Source organism: Dromiciops gliroides, chromosome 6, assembly GCF_019393635.1.
Source record: "Dromiciops gliroides isolate mDroGli1 chromosome 6, mDroGli1.pri, whole genome shotgun sequence".
Classification (NCBI taxonomy): Eukaryota; Metazoa; Chordata; class Mammalia; order Microbiotheria; family Microbiotheriidae; genus Dromiciops; species Dromiciops gliroides.
Window position 1 is genome coordinate 114,861,712 of NC_057866.1, and position 19,108 is coordinate 114,880,819.

Sequence of the window (19,108 nt, forward strand, 5' to 3'; positions counted from 1 at the left end):
TTTATGTTAAAATTTCAAAGAAAAATAAATAACTTGTGAGACGAAAACTGGTGGTTCACTGAATAATAACAGCTTATAAGAGCTATTCCTATTCCTCTTGAGCCCCAGTGCAACACAAATATTTCTTAGTGATTGTCTTTTCCTTTCACCTCGAGGGAGGCTGTGCAGAATGGAAATAAGAAAGTCACACATCTACCTGCACCAATACTTTCTATGCAGGATTATGTTATACCTTTTGTCCTTTTTCCATCCGCAGCAGCAAATGCAAGTTAGGAAATCAACCCCCAGGGAAACTTTCAGTTCTCACAGATGGCTACCACAGCAGTGCTGTAACACCCCAGAGTATTTCAGAGGCCAGAAGTAATGATGCTTTTGAATAATACTTTCTATTAAAAAAAATCCCTTCTGATTCTGAGCAAGCATCAAGAGCATAAGCAAAAACAAAACTTCTCTTAAAGATCTATGAAAGGGCAGCTAGGTGGCACAGTGGAAAAAGCACCAGCCCTGGATTCAGGAGGACCTGAGTTCAAATATAGCCTCAGACACTTGACACTTACTAGCTGTGTGACCCTGGGCAAGTCACTTAACCCTCATTACCCCACAAATTAAAAAAAAAAAGATTTATGAAAGCTGGTAAGCTGATTACAATAGAACCTGAAAGTGCTTGTCAATTCACAGATCAGGGCCACCCTTAGCACATCATTCAAACCCTCTGCTAATGAGATTTCTGTAGCCAGTTCTATTGTAGAGATCCTTCGAAACTAGAGCTTTAGAATGAATCTCCAAAATAATATCCAACTTGTCTTTTAGTTGTTTTTTCATTTGAATTTCTAGTGATATATCACCTTCATAATTAAAATTCCTCTCCCCTTCTGCCTTCGCTATGCCTACCAGTGCTTTCCACAATAGTCTGACAATTCATATTTCCACTAAAAGTTGTCTTGACTTTGTGCCCCAGACTAGAATGTATTCCTCCATATCCCTATTCTGGGCATGGGCTCCAATTCTTGATTTCTTCTAAAACTTAGTTCAAACACCACCCTTTCCTTGAAACCCTCCTGATGCCCCCTCCTCCCCAACAAGTTCCTACCAGGGCCCTCCCCCCTCCCAAATCCCCTTGTTAATATTTTTTGTATACTTATCTATTTCTATCTTGACTCTCCTGATGGAATAAAAGCCCCTTGAGGAAAATAGTTGTTCCCTTGTGACTCTGGATCCTAAGAATGTATGTTGTTATTGTTGGTCCTTCATTCTCAATGAGGACTATAACACAGGGAGCTAAGGTCTTTCCCCAGGTCTCAGTTTGCCTGAGGCAACACCCATTCAGTGATTAAGACTAGGTAAGAAATGAGGCCAAGAATGGCCTCCTTTACCTAGTCAAAACAAATGAATGAATGGACACTATGGTATAATGCAAAAAGTAGTGGATGAGGAGGCAGGAGAGTCCTGCGTTTGCACCTCTTCATATTTATTAGCTCTTTGACCTTGGACAAGTCACTTAAGTTACTCTAAGTCTCAGGTTATTTATTTGTAAAGTGGGGATACCAATACTAATATCATAAGTTGTTTTCAGTATCAAATGAGATCATATCTGTGAAAGATTCCACAAAAGATCATTTATTATCTATCTTTGCTATTGTTGTTCAGTCATTTCAGTCACATCCGACTCTTTGTGACCCCATTCTTGGTTTTCTTGGCAAAGAAACTGGAATGGTTTGTCATTTCCTTCTCTAGCTCATTTTAGAGATGAGGACATTCAGGCAAACAGGGTTACATGACTTGCCTAGGGTCACACAGCTACTAAGTATCTGAGGCCAAATTTGAATTCAGGAAGATGAGTCTTCCTGACTCGAAGCCCAGCACTCTATCCATTGAACCACATACCTGACCCTTTATTATCTATACCCACCCATGCAAGAGGCAAAGTTGATTTACTAAGTGAACCATGGCATTTGAAATTAACCCTCTGGTCAACCTCAAAGTCTTAAGCAAATATCTCTAAGCAATTTGACCCAGAGAAGGATGATAGTAGAGTTTGGCACCAATTAATACAAATAGAATTAAGCAGTATGCTAATCCACAGACCTGATGTCTCCCTCATCTGTCATGGGTATGGTAACTCAACAACGTGGCAACCACTCTCTCTCATAGTCATTATCACTAGTGTGAGGACAGAATCCATGAATTGCTTCTTTCCCCTCCAAAACATATGACCTCCCACATTGTGCATAGTGACAGCAGTATTGTTAGGTGAGCAATTGTGAATGATTTGACTACTCTCAGAGATGTAATGATCTAAGACAATCCCAAGGGACTAATGAGGAAGCTTACTGTCCACCCCCATAGAAAGAAATGATAAAGAGAACACTTGTGGATTGTACATATATAACCTGGTTTCGGCCTTGAGGAGGGGGGAGGAAAGGGAGGGAGGGAGGAAGGGAGAAAAGTTTGGAGCTCTAAATCTTATGGGGATGAATGTTGGGAACTGCCCTTACATGTAATTGGAAAAAATAAAATAAATGTTTGTTGCTAATACACACACATATATGTATATAAAACATATGACCTCCCTGGCCTCCTTTAAGTCCCAACTAAAATCTTAGCTTCTTCAGGAAGTGTTCTCCAGCCCCTCTTAATTCCTCCCACTGTTAATTATTTCCCATTTATCCTGCATATAGTCATTTGTAAATATTTATTTGCATGTTGTCTCCATGATTAGATTGCAACCTCCTTGAGGTCAGGGGCTATCTTTTGTCTCTCTTTGTAACTCCAGTGCTTAGCACAGTACCTGAGGCAGGCAGGCACTTAATGTTTATTGATTGATCAAATGACCAGTTGAAGATGCCCATTCAAGCTAAAGCAGGCTAAGTAAAGCAGCACTCATTGATTTGGGGTCAGAAGACCTAGGACTGAGTCCGTATTGATACTTCCCAGCTATAACTAAGTCACCTCCCCTCTAAAAACCCCAGTTTGGTCATCTGTAAAATAAGAATAAATGCATTGGTACAAGAAGGTCCTTTGGTAGCCTTAGTAGAAAGAGCCCTGAATTTGGAGGGAGAAGATCTGGACCTGAAACCCAACTCTGCCGCTTGTTAGCTGAGTAATTATGAGGAAATCTTTACCTTTATAAGCATCAATTTTCTCATCTATAAAATGGGGAAATAGGACAAGATTATATGACCTCTAAAGTCTTAATCACCTCTAAATCTATGATCCTAATGGTTACCTTGAAATTGGTTTAAGGAAAATACTTTGAAAACCTTAAAGCACAATGTGGATATGAATGATTATAGAATTATAACAATGTTACAGGACAGAGATGAGGAAACACGTCCAGTCCTGTAACATTGTTATAATTCTATAATCATTCATATCCACATTGTGCTTTAAGGTCCAGTACAGAAATGTCAAACACTGGCCTACCAAGTGATGCCTCCCAAGTAATGCCCAAAGCAGATTAAAATGTAACTGGGAAATATTTAACAAAACAAATAAAAATACAATAAAATATAGAAAATATTATATTTAAAACTAAATAAATGTCATTTTATGCATATTTATATGCATTCCACCACCTCTCTCCCTTCAAAGATCTTTATGTATGAATCAATTGCCTCCTTTTATTTTTTTATTTTTTTGCAGGGCAATGAGGGTGAAATGACTTGCCCAGGGTCACACAGCTAGTAAGTGTCACGTGTCTGAGGTTGGATTTGAACTCAAGTCTTCCTGAATCCAGGGCTGGTGCTTTATCTACTGCACCACCTAGTTGCCCCAATTGCCACCCTTTCTATCTGAGTTTGATACCATTGGTAGTGGACAGAGAGACATTGAAGGAATCAGGAAGGCCTGGGTTCTGTTCCACCCCCTGGTACAACCTAGATACCCCCAGGAAATTTACCTAAATTCCAAGCAATTCCTTATCTCTCCCCCACCTTCAACTCTCCAAGACCCACATTTATAGATAAAATGCTCATCTTCATTGGTGGAGGGGAATTACATATTGGGAGCCCCCCAACACTGATCAAATCCCAAGTTTCAATCCCTCCCCAGAAAGACTAAGTGTTAATTTAACCATCCACAACTCTTGTGAGATAAGTAATAGAACTCTTTCATTTTCATTTTGCAGATAAAAACAATGAGGATGAAAGCTATTCAGTGATCTATCTTTATGCAGCTAGTAAATGGTGGGTTGAGAAATTGAACCTAGGTCTTCTCAGCCTCAATCTAATACTCTATTATATGGCATGCTGTCAAATATTCCACATTAGAATATTCCTATAGGACATGTGCTAAGAAGCAGGATTTGCTTGCTTCCTGATGACTGAGGCTCCTCAGACTTCTTCACTCTCGAGTATTATACAATGGTTGTAACAGTTTCAGGTAGGGCTTCCTATGCAAGTATGGCTAAGAATGAATATCCAATTGGACCTGTCTTGCTATAGACGATGAGGCAGGCTGCTCCTCAAAGCCTGGTGATCAAAGAACATAACAATAAAGGGAAAAAATGGGGTTGCTTCCTGGTTTGTTTTGTGTACATTTCTTAGAGTCAAACAAAGGGATGTATGATTTCACATTTGCTTAGCACACCCTAGGCTTGCAAATCAATAATGCTGAAAGCTTACAAATGATGGGCCAAAGATGAAGGAGCCCATTTCCCAATATCATCTCACTCTCCAAACAAAACCTCTTGAATATTCATATCTAATGGTGTTCACAAAAACCTCCCCTATCCATCATCAGGATGGAATGAGAGATGACTAGAAATCTTATTACCAAATGGCAAGCAAGGCACTCATCTGCATATGGAGTATGCTGATGCCTCATCTTTCAACGGGCAGATTCACTGGAAAATGCCTGGCTTCTAAATGCTTACAATCAAAATCTGATGAAACAGATTCATTAAAATAAACTACATTAATTAGAAACCCTATAGGGTTTCTAACCTGGTCTAGATCAAGTTCATTTCTATCATTCAGATCTGTCATTAAAACATAACCTGTACAAGGCAAACAGCCACAGGGTCTTCAGTAATAGCATTTTTGCCTATGACCCATAGAGTAGATATTAGAGGCGACTGATAAACATTTATTAAACACCTACTATGTGCCATCAAACAACCCAGGTCCAATTCCTGTACATGTTTGACTTTGAGTCAAGTTAAAACCTTGTTCTCCATTTGGAAAATGTGGGGTTTGGATTAGCCAACATCCAAAGAATCTTTCAACTCCACATATCGACAATCCTATGTATCCCTGAAGACCAGCTGATCTCTAAGGTGCCTTCCAAGCTCTGAATCGATCTGCTCTCTCCTCTCTCAGTCTTGAAGCAGTTCTACGATATTGCCAGCTGGAACAACTCTTCAGCAATACATCAGACAAGTTTTTTCAGGTGCCTTCTGCTTTCTTCTCTGCAACAGAGCTGTCTCCGAGTCAGGTTCCCTGTAAGCCCCATCCATACCCTGTAGCCTAGCTGCCCATCAGCTAGCACGTCCTAAGCCAGTACTAGAGATATGTCTGTGCTCTTCCCTCAGGCAGCTCAGCCTCATAATACAAGCATTTATATAGAGCTTTGACATATACTGATGAACTTTGCAAATGTTATCTCATTTGATCCCCACCACACCCCTAGGAAGTAGGTCCCCCAGCTAGTAAGTATTTGTGTCAAAATTTGAACTCAAGTCTTCTGAACTCCAAATCCAACTTTCTTTCCATTTAGATTATCATTCTACTTGGTGCAGGTAACTTACTACTACTAGAGTCATAGAAATGGGTAATTATGACTCCAAACAAAAAAAAAAACAAACCATGATTTCTAACTTGCTCCTCCTCCTGATCTAGAGGCCAGTTGTTGCAGGGGATAGAATAGGATCTCCAATCAGGAAGACCTGAGTTCAAATCCTGCCTCAGACACTTACTGTATAACCCTGGGCAAGTCATTTAACCTCTCTGTGCCTCAGTTTCATTGTCTATAAAATGAGGACAATAATAACAACTTCCCACCCAAGGCTGCTGTGAGAATAAAATTATATAATATTTATAAAGTGCTCTGCAAATCTTAAAATACTATATGTGTTAACTATTATTTGTTATTACTTATATTATTGTTATTACTTGTTTATTACTTACAGTATGATGGTTTTTGTTACTTAATTTCTGTCTGCCTCAGTTTCTTCAGCTGTAAAAATGGAAACAATGACAGCACCTACCTTCCAGTATTGTTTGAAGGATAAAATGAGATATTTGTAAGGTTTTTTGCAAACATTAGAGTTTTCGTGTTCTCTCTCTCTCTCTCTCTCTCTCCATTCATCCATCCATCCATCCATCTATGTGTGCATATATACATATATACACATACTGATGTGTTAGGTATTATTATTATTGCAAGCCTAGTGTTCTGCTTGACAATTTCAGTATCTAAACTGGGGAAACATTTGCTTTGCCTCTCTCCTTAATCTCAGTAGGGAAGACCCAAGAAGCACAGATGAACCTCAATTGCAAGAGCCGCTTGTGGTTTGGGGAAGACGAAATTACGAAGCATGCATTTGATAAGCAAGAGATTGTATTATGTTATGCCACAGTAATTAGTCAGCAAAATAAAGCCTTCCATCTCTAAAAATTGCCAGCAAGAAGTTAATTTTAATTTTAATTTCAGTTCCTCAATGTGACAATTAGGAATTTCCTGAAAATAATCAATCTGGCAATCTCCCTAAAATCAAGGAGCCATTTATAAACGTCCACTTGACTGTAAATGAAAAGGAAACTTTGTGCTTTTCAAACAGTCATGTCATTTCAGAGCTAAAAGGGATGCAGGAAATCCCCATTGAGTCTGACTCCTTTCACTTTACAAATGGGTAAACTGAGGGACTGTTTAGAATTTACAATAACAATACAATAGATAGGCAGTATGACTCGGCAGACAGGATGCTGAATGTGGAGCCAAGAAGACCCCCTTGAGTTTGAATTCTGCCCCTGACACCAATGCCTCACATTGATTGAGCTGACAAGTCAACTGAAACTCCTCATTAGACCTCTTTGCCCGAAATTTTGTCTAGCCCTTTCTATCCTTGACTTAAATATTTGGTCATTTTTTAACTTAAGTACAGGACACCTCTGTTTGAATTTATAACAGGTGTTTCATCATACTAATTGATTTAAAAAAAATTTTTTTTTTTTAGTGAGGCAATTGGGGTTAAGTGACTTGCCCAGGGTCACACAGCTAGTAAGTGTTAAGTGTCTGAGGCCGAATTTGAACTCAGGTTCTCCTGAATCCAGGGCCAGTGCTTTATCCACTGCGCCACGTAGCTGCCCCAAGTGTTTCGTCATAAAACAAAAATAATAACGGATAAAAGTTTTCAAATGGTCATATCTTCTGCAATTTGTTAGACTTTTAAATTAAATTTAGTACACGGGAAGAAGGTATACATAAACAGGAAGCCTTGCACGAAGTCTACAATTCAGAGAACCAGCTACTTTATCCTGTTTCATGGTAGAAGAGTACTACCAAGGACATAATAAATTGTGTAGAAGGAAGGCCTTCAAGGACCACAGCAGCACAGCAATTTTGAGCTGATGATAATCAAATGTATTCTAATGAAAAGAGAAAAATCAACAGCTTGTGTTTCTTTTGGCAGTGATTATTCTAAAATAATGTTCTACTTCAATAAGTTAAAATGCTACTTGTGGCATAAGCTCAATCAAGTTAACAAATATAAGAAACAGGGGACACCTAGGTGGCACAATGGATAAAGCACTGGCCCTGGATTTGGGAGGACCTGAGTTCAAATCTGGCCTCAGACACTTGCCATTTACTAGCTGTCTGACTCTGGGCAAGTCACTTAACCCTCATTGCCCTGCCCCACCCCAAAACAAGACACAAAAACTTGACTGACTATAAAGCAAGAAAAATAACAGACCTCCCCCACCCCAATAATAACTGGCCTTTACATCGCACTTTGAGTCTTGCAAGGCACTGCAATACATTACTACATTTGAGCTTTATACTCTGGTAAGGTTGATACAAAAGATATTTTATTATTTTCATTTTGTAGCTGCCTTTCCCTAAGTCCAGCATTCCATACAAGAACTCCCTTTTGTGGATATTCCCAGCATTGACACAGATCAACAATCCTTCTATAGCTTGGGGTCTCAAAAACTTGCCTGGGGCACAGAGGGTTAAACTGCTCACCCATAAATAGTATGTGTCAAAGGCAGGACTTTCTTCCAGACACTGAGGCCAGCCCCTCTATCCATGAAGCTGCACTACCACTCTATAAAGAACACGCTACTTTCAAAACAGAACACTATGGAAAGCTCTAGAAAACATCTCTCATCTTCTGCTTAATTTGGATTGAAATTTGTTTTACCCATAAAGCATATGCAGATGTCCCCCAAAGGCTTTCTTTCAGACACCACCCCACTGATAGAATTTCTCAGGAGGTCAGTGAAGAAAGTCCATTTACTCATGATAGAAATACATAAATCTGATCATCCTAATAGCACAGAATAGGCAGGCAGCTGATGACATGGTCTATTCAGTGGGAAGAAAGTGTCATCAGGGCTCTTGGAATACAACAAAGGACCCAAACAAAGCAAAACAAAAGGCCTTATACACTAAGAACCTTTGACAGCCATTGGACATTTCTAACGATAAACTCGTATCCACTACTGCAGAGTCGACTGGTCGTGCTCTTTCTGATGACCATGAACGCTGCAGGGGATGGAGAAAGATTTCCATTTGATTCCTTTTTTCAGATAGTATGGTATACTGGAAGTGGAGGCACTGAATGAAGTCTACGTATAGCAGAGCAGATTGGACAGAGAGTAGTGGAGTTTGGAACCAGCAAAATCTGGGTTCAGATCCCACTTCTGACACACATTAGCTGCATGGCTCTAGGCAAGTTATTTAACCTGTGGGTCATATATGGGTTGCAATCTCTATTAGTTTTGTTGTGGGCAGCTAGGTGGTGCAGTGGATAGAGCACCAGCCATGGATTCAGGAGGTCCTGAGTTCAAATCTGGTTGACACTTACTAGCTGTGTGACCTTGGGCAAGTCATTTAACCCTCATTGCCCTGCAAAAAACCCAAAACAAAACAAAAAACAGTTTTGTTGTTGTCTAGTTGTGTCCAACTGTCCATGGAGTTTTCTTGGCAAAGATATTGGAGTGATTTGCCATTTCCTTCTCCAGCTGATTGAGACAAATAGAGGTTAAGTGGCTTCCCCAGGGGCCCACAGCTAGTAAATGTCTGAGATGACATTTTAACCCAGGTCTTCCAACCCAGTGCTCAATCCACTGAGCCATCTAGCTGCCTCTATCTATTAATACAGAATATCTCATACTGGAAGTTACCCACACTGAGGAAAAATCAAAAAGCAAATGTGTCATAAGCACCTACCATGTACAAAAGTGAAATAGTTCTTACCCTTGCATTTCAAGAAGGGAGACACGTATACAAAGATATACAGAATATAATAAACAACCATTTCATACATTCATGTAAAATGCTCTGTCTGTTTCTAGCTGTCCCTCACTAAAAGCCACTATGGAGTAAAGAAAGGAACTGGGATCCAACAATAAGTAGCTCATTTGTTTTAGGTTTCATTTACTATCTTCCAAATTCAGAGGAATGTACGCCATCATTTTCATGTTGTCTCCCTCATGTCAATGTGTCTTTACCTTTCTTTGTATACCCAGAGTTTAGCGCAGTGCCCAGCACGTAGAACTTGGTAGGCAGCTGGTGAGACGGTGGACAGACTACTGGGCCTGGAGTCAGAAAGACCTGAGTTCAAACTTGACTTCTGATACCAGCTGGGTCATCACTTCTCACCTCTGTATCCCTCAGTTTCCTCAATTGTAAAATGGGGTTGTTGTGAAGATAACATTTGTAAAAGTACTTAGCACAGTGCTGTTACCTAGTGGGTACCACAGAAATGCTAATTCCCTCCCCCTTCTCTAATAAATACTCACTGAGCAATTTAATTCACCTCAAACAACCCCACTTTTGTGTATGTGAGAAAAATTCTGAAGGCATTTCTCAGAAGAGGTTGAAGAAGAGTATTCAAATATGTGAAGGCAAATTATTTAGGGGTGCTAGTTATAGAGGGGTTCATTTCTCCTCTAAAGCAAAAACAAAGAGGGAAGAAAGATTAGATGACTGATTATTTTTTTTGGGGGGGTTGTGGTGGTTTTTTTTTTTGTGAGGCAATTGGGGTTAAGTGACTTGCCCAGGGTCACACAGCTAGTGTCAAATGTCTGAGGCCAAGTTTGAACTCAGGTCCTCCTGACTCCAGGGCCGGTGCTCTATCCACTGTACCACCTAGCTGCCCCAGATGACTGATTACTTTTGAAAATACTGGCCACCAAACAAAAATGTCAGAAAAGGCCTTTGTTCCCCTCTGTGAACTGCCAAATAAACAGTTCCTGAACAGAAAGGGGAGTCCTTTTTCACAGGCCCATCTGTGGTATATTGCTTACTTGGGCTCCATTTGTCAACAAGAGCCAAGCAGCTTTCATACCTGTGCAGACGTTTTTTTAAAAGGAGGGGAGGAGCTGAGGAGGGCTGGATTTCATAGCAGAACGATAATATCCCCTAACCATCAGTCAAAAGGATTTTTATTTAATGCAATAATTTAATAGTTAATAATTTAATAACCGACAATCTTTTTTCCCGAAGGCAGTAAATTAAAGACATTTCATTTTTGTCATTGAATCTACAGTCTTATGAGGGTCTGTAATATCCTGCTTTAGCTTCACACCAAAGAAGGGAAAACAATAAAGGAATGAGAGAGGCAATTTAGCCCCATAAAGAAGGAACGATTGAAAAAAAAATCACTAATTAAGCACCAAGGATACCATGTGCTAGAGTCAGCCACACACATATTTATAGGTTCATATATCTAAAGCCGGAAAGATCCCTCAGAGGCAATCTAGTCCAAACTCTTTACAATTGAGGAAACTGAGATGAAGTGAATGACTCGCAGTCACAAGGGCAGTAAGCACACTCCAAATGCTCAAGGCAGTCTTGAGAACTTGAGGGCAACCCATTTCCCACATCAGTACTTTTGCAGGGGGTTAGGGGGTGGAAGATGAAGGACTTATGACGACTAATTTACTCCTCATCCAAACATACATCAAAGACAGGATACCAATTTACACAAGTTTTCCTTTATTGCATTTTTTTAACTGCCCGATCATCACATCCTAGGATTCTATTTTTTTTTTTTTTAGTGAGGCAATTGGGGTTAAGTGACTTGCCCAGGGTCACACAGCTAGTAAGTGTTAAGTGTCTGAGGTCAGATTTGAACTCAGGTACTCCTGACTCCAGGGCCAGTGCTCTATCTACTGTGCCACCTAGCTGCCCCTACATCCTAGGATTCTAAAAGACGTTTCTAGAAATTTCTTAATTCCCTTGAAAATAGTTTGGATTGTGGTCATTTTGGTTGTTTTAGATGACAATATTATTGATTATGAAAGGGATTGAGTACTTGGGGAAGATTTCCCAAGAGTTTGTTTTCAATGCCATTATTTTCTATCACCCCCAGACATGGAACAAATGGACAAATCCTAAGTAGTTTCAGTATTGTTTGGAGCAAATTTGACTACCCATGCAACTCTTTCACTGTTAATAGATTCCAAAATGCCTGGCAATAGAAATCTAGCTTCATTTAGACTTTCATTTGCATTCATTACACACAGATGTATTTTTACCTTCAAAGATATTTCAGAACTAAAAAACACTTCCTTCTTTATAATTACAAAATGCCTAACACACGGCATACAAAAACAATGCATGGTGTATAAAAATGAAACCTATAAAAATGGATTCTACCTAGAACTCTATACTGTCATTGCACAATCATAGCTGCCCCTAAAATGAAATGGTCTGCCTCACAAGGAGTAATGAATGCTCTTGTCATTAAAGGTATTCAAAAAAAGTCTGCATAACAGACAGCCTGTTAGGGATCCTGCAAAAAGAATTCCCACGTGGAAAAGATGGTTGCACCAAGTGACCGCTAAGGACCCTTCTGGATCCGAGAAGCCATGGTTGAAAGTAAGTATAGGTGCTTAAAACACAGGGGAGCTATTACATAATTTAGATAATTGTCTGGTATTTTTATGCGGAAAACAACATAGATTCTCCATAACTGATTCTTTGGGAAATGTCAGAAATGATTTTTTACATTTTTCCTGGCATTTGGCAATGTTTCAGCCATAAATTGTGTAAATTAAGACTTTCAAACTGCATAAGTTATCTTATAATTTTTCTTTCATGCTCATTCCACCTTCTTATCAGAACGCTCAGTTGGCAGAACTGAACCTTCTGCCAGTAAAGCATTTTTTTTTCAGGAGAGCAAAAAACCCCCACATTTATGCATCAACTTTAAAGAGTACTTAAAATACCAGAAATACGATGCAAAAACCATGGGCCTGAGGGGATAATCAATTTCCCCCCAGAATTAAACCATTTGATTAATCTGTGAATCATCAACTCAGTATTTCCACATCCTATTCTTGGTTCTTCTCAATTAAGTAGAGTCCATTGCAACCTCTCTATTTTTTCTTACACATTCAAAAGGGAGAGCCAACCTGAAATAGGAGGCACACTGAATCCTGATACTGAGAAAAGCAGCTTACTTTCTGTTCTGTTTTGCACCACAGGATACTGGCTTGCCTGGGATGGATAATCCATCCATTTCAAACCAGATAAAGGTTTGATCACAACCTGAAGAGCCTGATGTGTGAAACCCAGCAGAAACAGCCTACTGTAAAAGGTTATCCAATTTCTTGAAGGTTCTTTATAGAACAGATCCACCGATTTCCCCTCTTGGCTTTGAAAAATCACAGAGTGGGCAAAAAGTATCACCCTGGGAGTCAGCTAAGCCATGGATGTCACAGACAGAGTTCACTCTAAACTTTGAAGAAAAAATAACGGCTTTTTTTTTCCCAAGGCAAGTTAGAAAATAACTTACTTTTCCCAGGTCTTTGGTACAAAGTACAGATGGTACAATTCCTTTTGTCCCTCCAAGACGTTGTCAATTAATAGCCCTCACTCAAGTAGGTCAGACAGACCAAAAGGAGTCTGGAAATAGAATAGGAACCAAAATTAAAACCCCAAAGTCAGAACTAAAATCCAAATAAGTCACTGGTCATTCATAATATCTTAGGGCAAATGAAATAGAAGTATCTCTGAAATACGGAAATGACAAGACACGTAAGTCTAAAACTAGGCCAATGACCCCTGTTCAAATCTGGGAAGTAATTTGTTCTGTTGCCCGAATAAGGCATCATAGGCCAGGGGCAAGCTTCTTGGAAACTTTCCACGGTAAAAATGTACATTTCAGAGTCAAAAAAAAAAAAAAAAAAGAAATGAGATGAGATGAGATGGCAAGATCTAGGCTTCTAATTATACCATAACTTGGGGACGAAGGGCTTCAGAAATTGAATGTGCCAGTCCTATCTCCCAAAGACAAGCTCATCCGCAAAGAGAGATATAATAAATGGAAATAAAGAATAAACATTTATTATACAATCTGTAAGTAAGGGGAAGCTAGGTGGTGCAGTGGATAGAGCATTGGTCCTGGAGTCAAGAGTACCTGAGTTCAAATCCAGCCTCAGACACCTAACACTTACTAGCTGTGTGACCCTGAGCAAGTCACTTAACCCCAATTGCCTCACTAAAAAAAACCCAAAAAACAAAAATCTGAAAGCAAGTAGCAATTTTATTCCTGTTTTTTTAAATTATGATTTCTTTTAGAAATAATGAAGACAGACCAAAACCACAATATAGTAACAGTTTATTTATTCAAAAGTAATTTATCAAGCAATCTCAACTATTCAGAAACCTGCCTCTACATTAAAGGGTGCAATAAAAGGATTCTGAGAATTCAAATACATATTAAAATCCAAATACCAAGGAGCCTCTCTGAAACTAACTTGGAGAAGAATTATACTTATTTTAGGTATGATTCTAAAAAGCATAGTTATCTATTTTCCTGGCCCACAACAGATGAGAAATTTCAAATTAAGAGGGAAGATTCTACTTAAGGAAGACATGCTGATAGCTTATATTGAAGGAAACAAAACTATTAAATAGCACAGAGAACCACAAGGGCATTTAGGAAATGATAAAAAGTTCTATATGCTTTAATAGTCCCTGAGGGTGTGTGAATATAAAAGTAAAGTGTAAAGTTACTGATGATCCTCATGACAGAAACTTAGTAGAGCTTTTCCATACTTGTTTCATTTCTTATTTCTTATTGTTATTCAGGTACCAGTTTTGTCCCTTTCTTTAAAAGGCAGCGTACTATGGTGCTGAGTAGAATTAGAACCAGGGTTGTGAGCACCTTGAGGAATTCAAAGTATCATCATTTTCTCATCGGCCTTAGCAAGATGTTCTGCATATAGTAGACAATTAACAAATGACAAATCAGCAGAAAGAACAGTGGCCCTGTATCATCCAGAAATAGATAAGTTGTGTTTAATTTGCACAAAATAATTAAGTATATAGTGCATTTTGCCAAGAGTACCTGGCATATAGTAGACATTTAATAAATGTTCGTTGATTATTTAAAATACTTAAAGGAAAGGGTTAATATTTGAAAGGGATACATTTCAGGTACTTGAAATATCAGTCATTCAGAATATCCTATTCTCCAATGATGCCTGATAAAATAGGACCATGATGGAAGAGTTATGAAGATAAATAACCAGTACTTCAACTCATTTTCCTCCTCTGTAAAATGAAGGGGTTGGCCTCTGAGATCTCTTGCAACTCTAAGTTATGGAATAAACAGACAACGATGGATCAAAGAAAGCTGCAGTACCCCTCTTCCCTGACGCTTTCCCAGATATCCGTCTCTCTACACCCTGCCCTCTCTTACTTTCCTCTCTTTTCCTTCTCTTTACTCTTATCACATTCTATTTTGTACCAAACATCTCGGTAGAACAGCAGCTCCTTGAAAGCAGAGAAGATGTCATTTTTATCTTCATATCCCCACATGATGGGCCTAAGTAATTTACACACAATAAACATCTAACAGATCCGGATCATGGAGCTAGAAGGGATTGGGGAAGGGTGGTAACTAGTAGTGGTAGAGATAGTGGTAGTAGTACTGGTGGTGGTGGCATTTATTGAAGGTTTGCAAACTGTACATTAGTTTCTCTGACTACTGACCTGGCTTCTTTTAAGTCCCAACTAAAATCCCACCTTCTACAGGAAGCCTTTCCTAACGCCTCTTAATTATGGTGCTTTCCCTCTTTTACTTATTTTCCATTTAACTTGTATATAATTTGCTTTGGGTTTTTTTTTTTTTGGTTTGTATGTTGCTTCCCCCCCCCACCCAATAGATTGCAAGCTTCTTGACAGCAGACTGTCTTCTTCCTCTTTTTGTACCCCTGATGCTTAGCACAGTACCTGGCACATAGTAGGCCACAAATGTTTACTACACTGATTTGATTTTGATATTTAAAACAATAAAGAGAAGCAGGTGCTATGAGAATCTCCATTTTACAGTGGTAAAAATTATTTGTGGTAAAGATTAATATCAGAAGTTTTAGCTGAATCATTTGAGAGATTGTGCATGCTACTGAAGTGGCTTTTGAAGGACCTCCCTTTTGGGGAGGAGAACGTGAGGAACTTCCAGGATGCCAACTTAAAAGTGAGGGTAGGAACGGAAGTTCTTTCTCTCTGGCGGCAAACTTAGCAGCAACGGAGCAGGATTGAAAGGAGTGCACGTGGTTTGGTGTTCAGTCTTTTCAGGGGTTCGCGGTCTGGCGGGCAGTTTGGGATTCGGTGAGTTATATAAAGGAATAGACTAAGCTTAGATCTAAGGTTATCATTTGTATTTCTATTTCTTTATTTCCCTAATTGGTTTCAGCTCTTGTTGTCTAATTAATTCCAAGCAATAAAAAAAGGGAAAGTTTAAAGGGGGAGATTAATGCTCCGAATATCCAATTTGGCTCTCACATTACAAATAAGGAAACTGAGGCTGAGATAGGTTTAGTGATTTGCCTAGGGTCATATAGTTAGTTAAGTGTCTGAGGCAGGATTCTAACTCAGGTCAACCTGCCTCTAGGTCAAATGCTTTAACCATCAAGCCGCCTAGCTGCCAAACCTCATCTAACTCCACCCTCTATCATTTTATGCATGAGAAACTTCAAACTTCAGATCTGGAGTAACTTCCTCAAGGTCACACAAGTTGTAAAGTAACGGAGCCGAGATTTAAACACAGGTCCCTGAGATTTTAAGTTTAACATTCCTTCCAATGTGCTAAACTGGCTCCCTGATCCAAATGATCCCACATTTTGAATTAGTGGCACTTTGATTTTGTTTATTATTAAATGGTAATATTTCACCTATTGTACTATATGAAAGAAATTAAGTTCAGAGCAAATCAGGAGGTTAAACTTCTTTCAGATGAGATCAAAATTAAGCTAATCTAAATGGGAAAAGGATTCAGGAAAAGCGTGAGCAATTAAATTTCTTTCTTGATACTATAGGTCTCACTTGGGGATTTTTTTTTTATTAGAAAGTAATAAGAAAAAATAAAAACCCAAGACTTTAAAAAATTTTTATTCCTCAAGTCAAAGGACACATCAGAACTAATAGAATTTAGATTTATTAAAAGGTTCACCATTTAGTTAAATTTAACAAAACCATACATTTTGAAACAGTCACAGGCCAGGAATTCAGTTTTTAAGTACCACTTAAGCTTGGTCTAAAAAAAAAAAAAGACAAACCAAGGAACACAGGTCCTGAACAATAAAGAAAGCGGCCTCCAGGCAAGCCCCAAGCCAACCAGAAAGCTCCTTCAAATGGTAATACGTATGCCTTTTCTTGTAATTTCTCAGTTGAGGGCTATGAAGAAGTCTGTAGAAATCACAGCTAAACAAAGACTTTAATGCAATTCCTCATTTCCAAGTGTTCATTCTGAGCTCAGATTATAGGCCACAGAAGGGTTTTAAATTGGAAAAATTACACAGTGGTGGCACACAAGTTTCATTTTACCTTAAATGTGAGTAACCATATCTCTGCTGTATACAAGGCAAACTTATTGGTCTTTTTTAACCTCAGGGATGAATGCTAACCAAAAGCATAAAAATGTTGGGTCCCAAATTCGAATTCATATTTCTAGTTCTTTTCTAATCAAATAGAAATGCTATCAAGATTTTAGCTACTCTCTGGCAAATATAACAAAAAAGGAAAATATTGGATGTTGGAGGGGATTCAGAAAAACTGGGATGCTAGTCCACTGTTGGTAGAGTTGTGAACTGATCCAACCATTCTGGAGAGCAATTTGAAACTATGCCCAAAGGGCTGTAAAACTGAGCATATCCTTTGATCCAGCAATACCACTGCTAGGTTTATATCCCAAAGAGTTCCCCCAAATGAGAAAAAGACCTATTTGTACAAAAATATTTATACCAGCTCTTTTTGTAGTGGGTAAGAATTAGAAATCAAAGGAATTAGAAATCAACTGGGGGTCTTGTGTGGGCTGACGATGAATGAGATGAGCACAACCAGAAGAACATTATACACAGTATCATCAACATTGTGTGTTGATCTACTGTGATGGACTATATTCTTCTCACCAATGCAGTGGTACAGAAGAGTTCCAGGGAACTCATGATGGAAGAGGATCTCCAAATCCAGGAAAAAAAAAAAAGGACTGTGGAGTATAGATGCTGAATGAACCATACTATCTCTTGTTTTTGGTGCTGTTGTTGTTTTTCTATTTTGAGGTTTTTCCTCATTGATCTGATTTTTCTTTTATAACATGACTAATGCAGAAATATGTTTAATGTTATATATATATATATATATATATATATATATATATATATATCAGATTACCTGCTGTCTAGGGGAGGGGGGAGGGAGGGGAGGGAGGGAGAAAAATCTGAACAAAAGTTGAGAACTATCTTTACATGTAATGGGAAAAAAAAAAAAGAAAATACAAAAAAAAAAGAAAGAAAGGAACAAGTAATTAATTAAGGAACCAGCAGGAGCAAGGAAAAATAAAATTATGTGTTAACTTTTAAAAAAAGAAAGCAATTGGGGAATGGCTAAACAAACTGTGGCATATGATGGTGATGAAATATTCTTGTGCTATAAGAAATGACAAGCCGGATGATTTCAGAAAGGCCTGGAAAGACTTGTATGAAGTGATGTATGGTGAAGTAAGCACAACCAGGAGAATGTTGTGCACAGAGACAGCAATATTGTTTGATGAAGAACTGTGAATGACAATTATTCTTAGCAATACAATAGCAATTATTAGCAATACAATAATTCAAAACAAAACCAAAGGACTAATGATGAAACATACTATCCACCTCCAAAGAAAGAAGTGATATTGATTGAATGCAGACTGAAGCATGCTATTTTCCCTATTTTCCTTTTTTTTCTTTTATTTAAATTTTCTTATACAAAATTATTAATATGGTCATGTTTTGCATAATTGCACATGTATAACCTATATCTGATTGCTCACCACCTCAGGGAGGAGGGAGGAGAGGGAAGGATAAAAAGTGGAACTCAAAACTATAAATAAAAATGTTTAATATTTTTAAAAATATTTTAGCTACTCTCAATAAAGGCGAAATAAGGAAATCAAACTACCATATTACTAAACCAAATGGTTTCAATATTACTCACCAAAAAGAAGTTGCTATTGCTAATCATAGAGAACAGTAGCCTGACCTCTAGTATTTATTCAAAGAGTCACTTAATTTTTCTCAGCTTCAGTCTTCTCATCTATAAAATAGAAACCCTTCTATTTACACTACCTACTATACAGATTCTAAGGAAAGTCTTTGGTAAAATATAATAGAAATGATGCACATACTCTGAATCTTCAAATTAAGGATTCTCTTGACAACTCAGAGTCTGCTACATGGCCATCTGCAGAAGAGTAAAGTTATTTTACTGGAGACTCTTAACAGTTATTCGATTATAGATAGTCTCTGTTTTTGGTGAAACCTATAGAACCCTCCCTGAGAACAATGTTTCTAAATGCATAAAATAAAATATATGGGATTACAAAGGAAACCAATTGGGGCAGCTAGGTGGCACAGTGGATAGAGTACTGGCCCTGGAGTCAGGAGTACCT

General features: G+C 38.4%; 1 protein-coding gene across 8 annotated transcripts in view; it reads right to left on the reverse strand.

The window, feature by feature from the left end:
* The window catches only part of APBB2 (amyloid beta precursor protein binding family B member 2), a 432,194-nt gene that overhangs the window by 301,129 nt on the left and 111,957 nt on the right, over positions 1-19,108 (reverse strand). For 7 of the 8 annotated variants that reach the window (XM_043970484.1, XM_043970490.1, XM_043970482.1 and 4 more), the window contains exon 3: positions 12,968-13,077. The exons of the other annotated variant lie outside the window; for it this stretch is intronic. The gene's annotated coding sequence lies outside the window, so the exon portion shown is untranslated. The remainder of the gene's footprint in view (positions 1-12,967; positions 13,078-19,108) is intronic. 8 annotated transcript variants of the gene reach the window in all.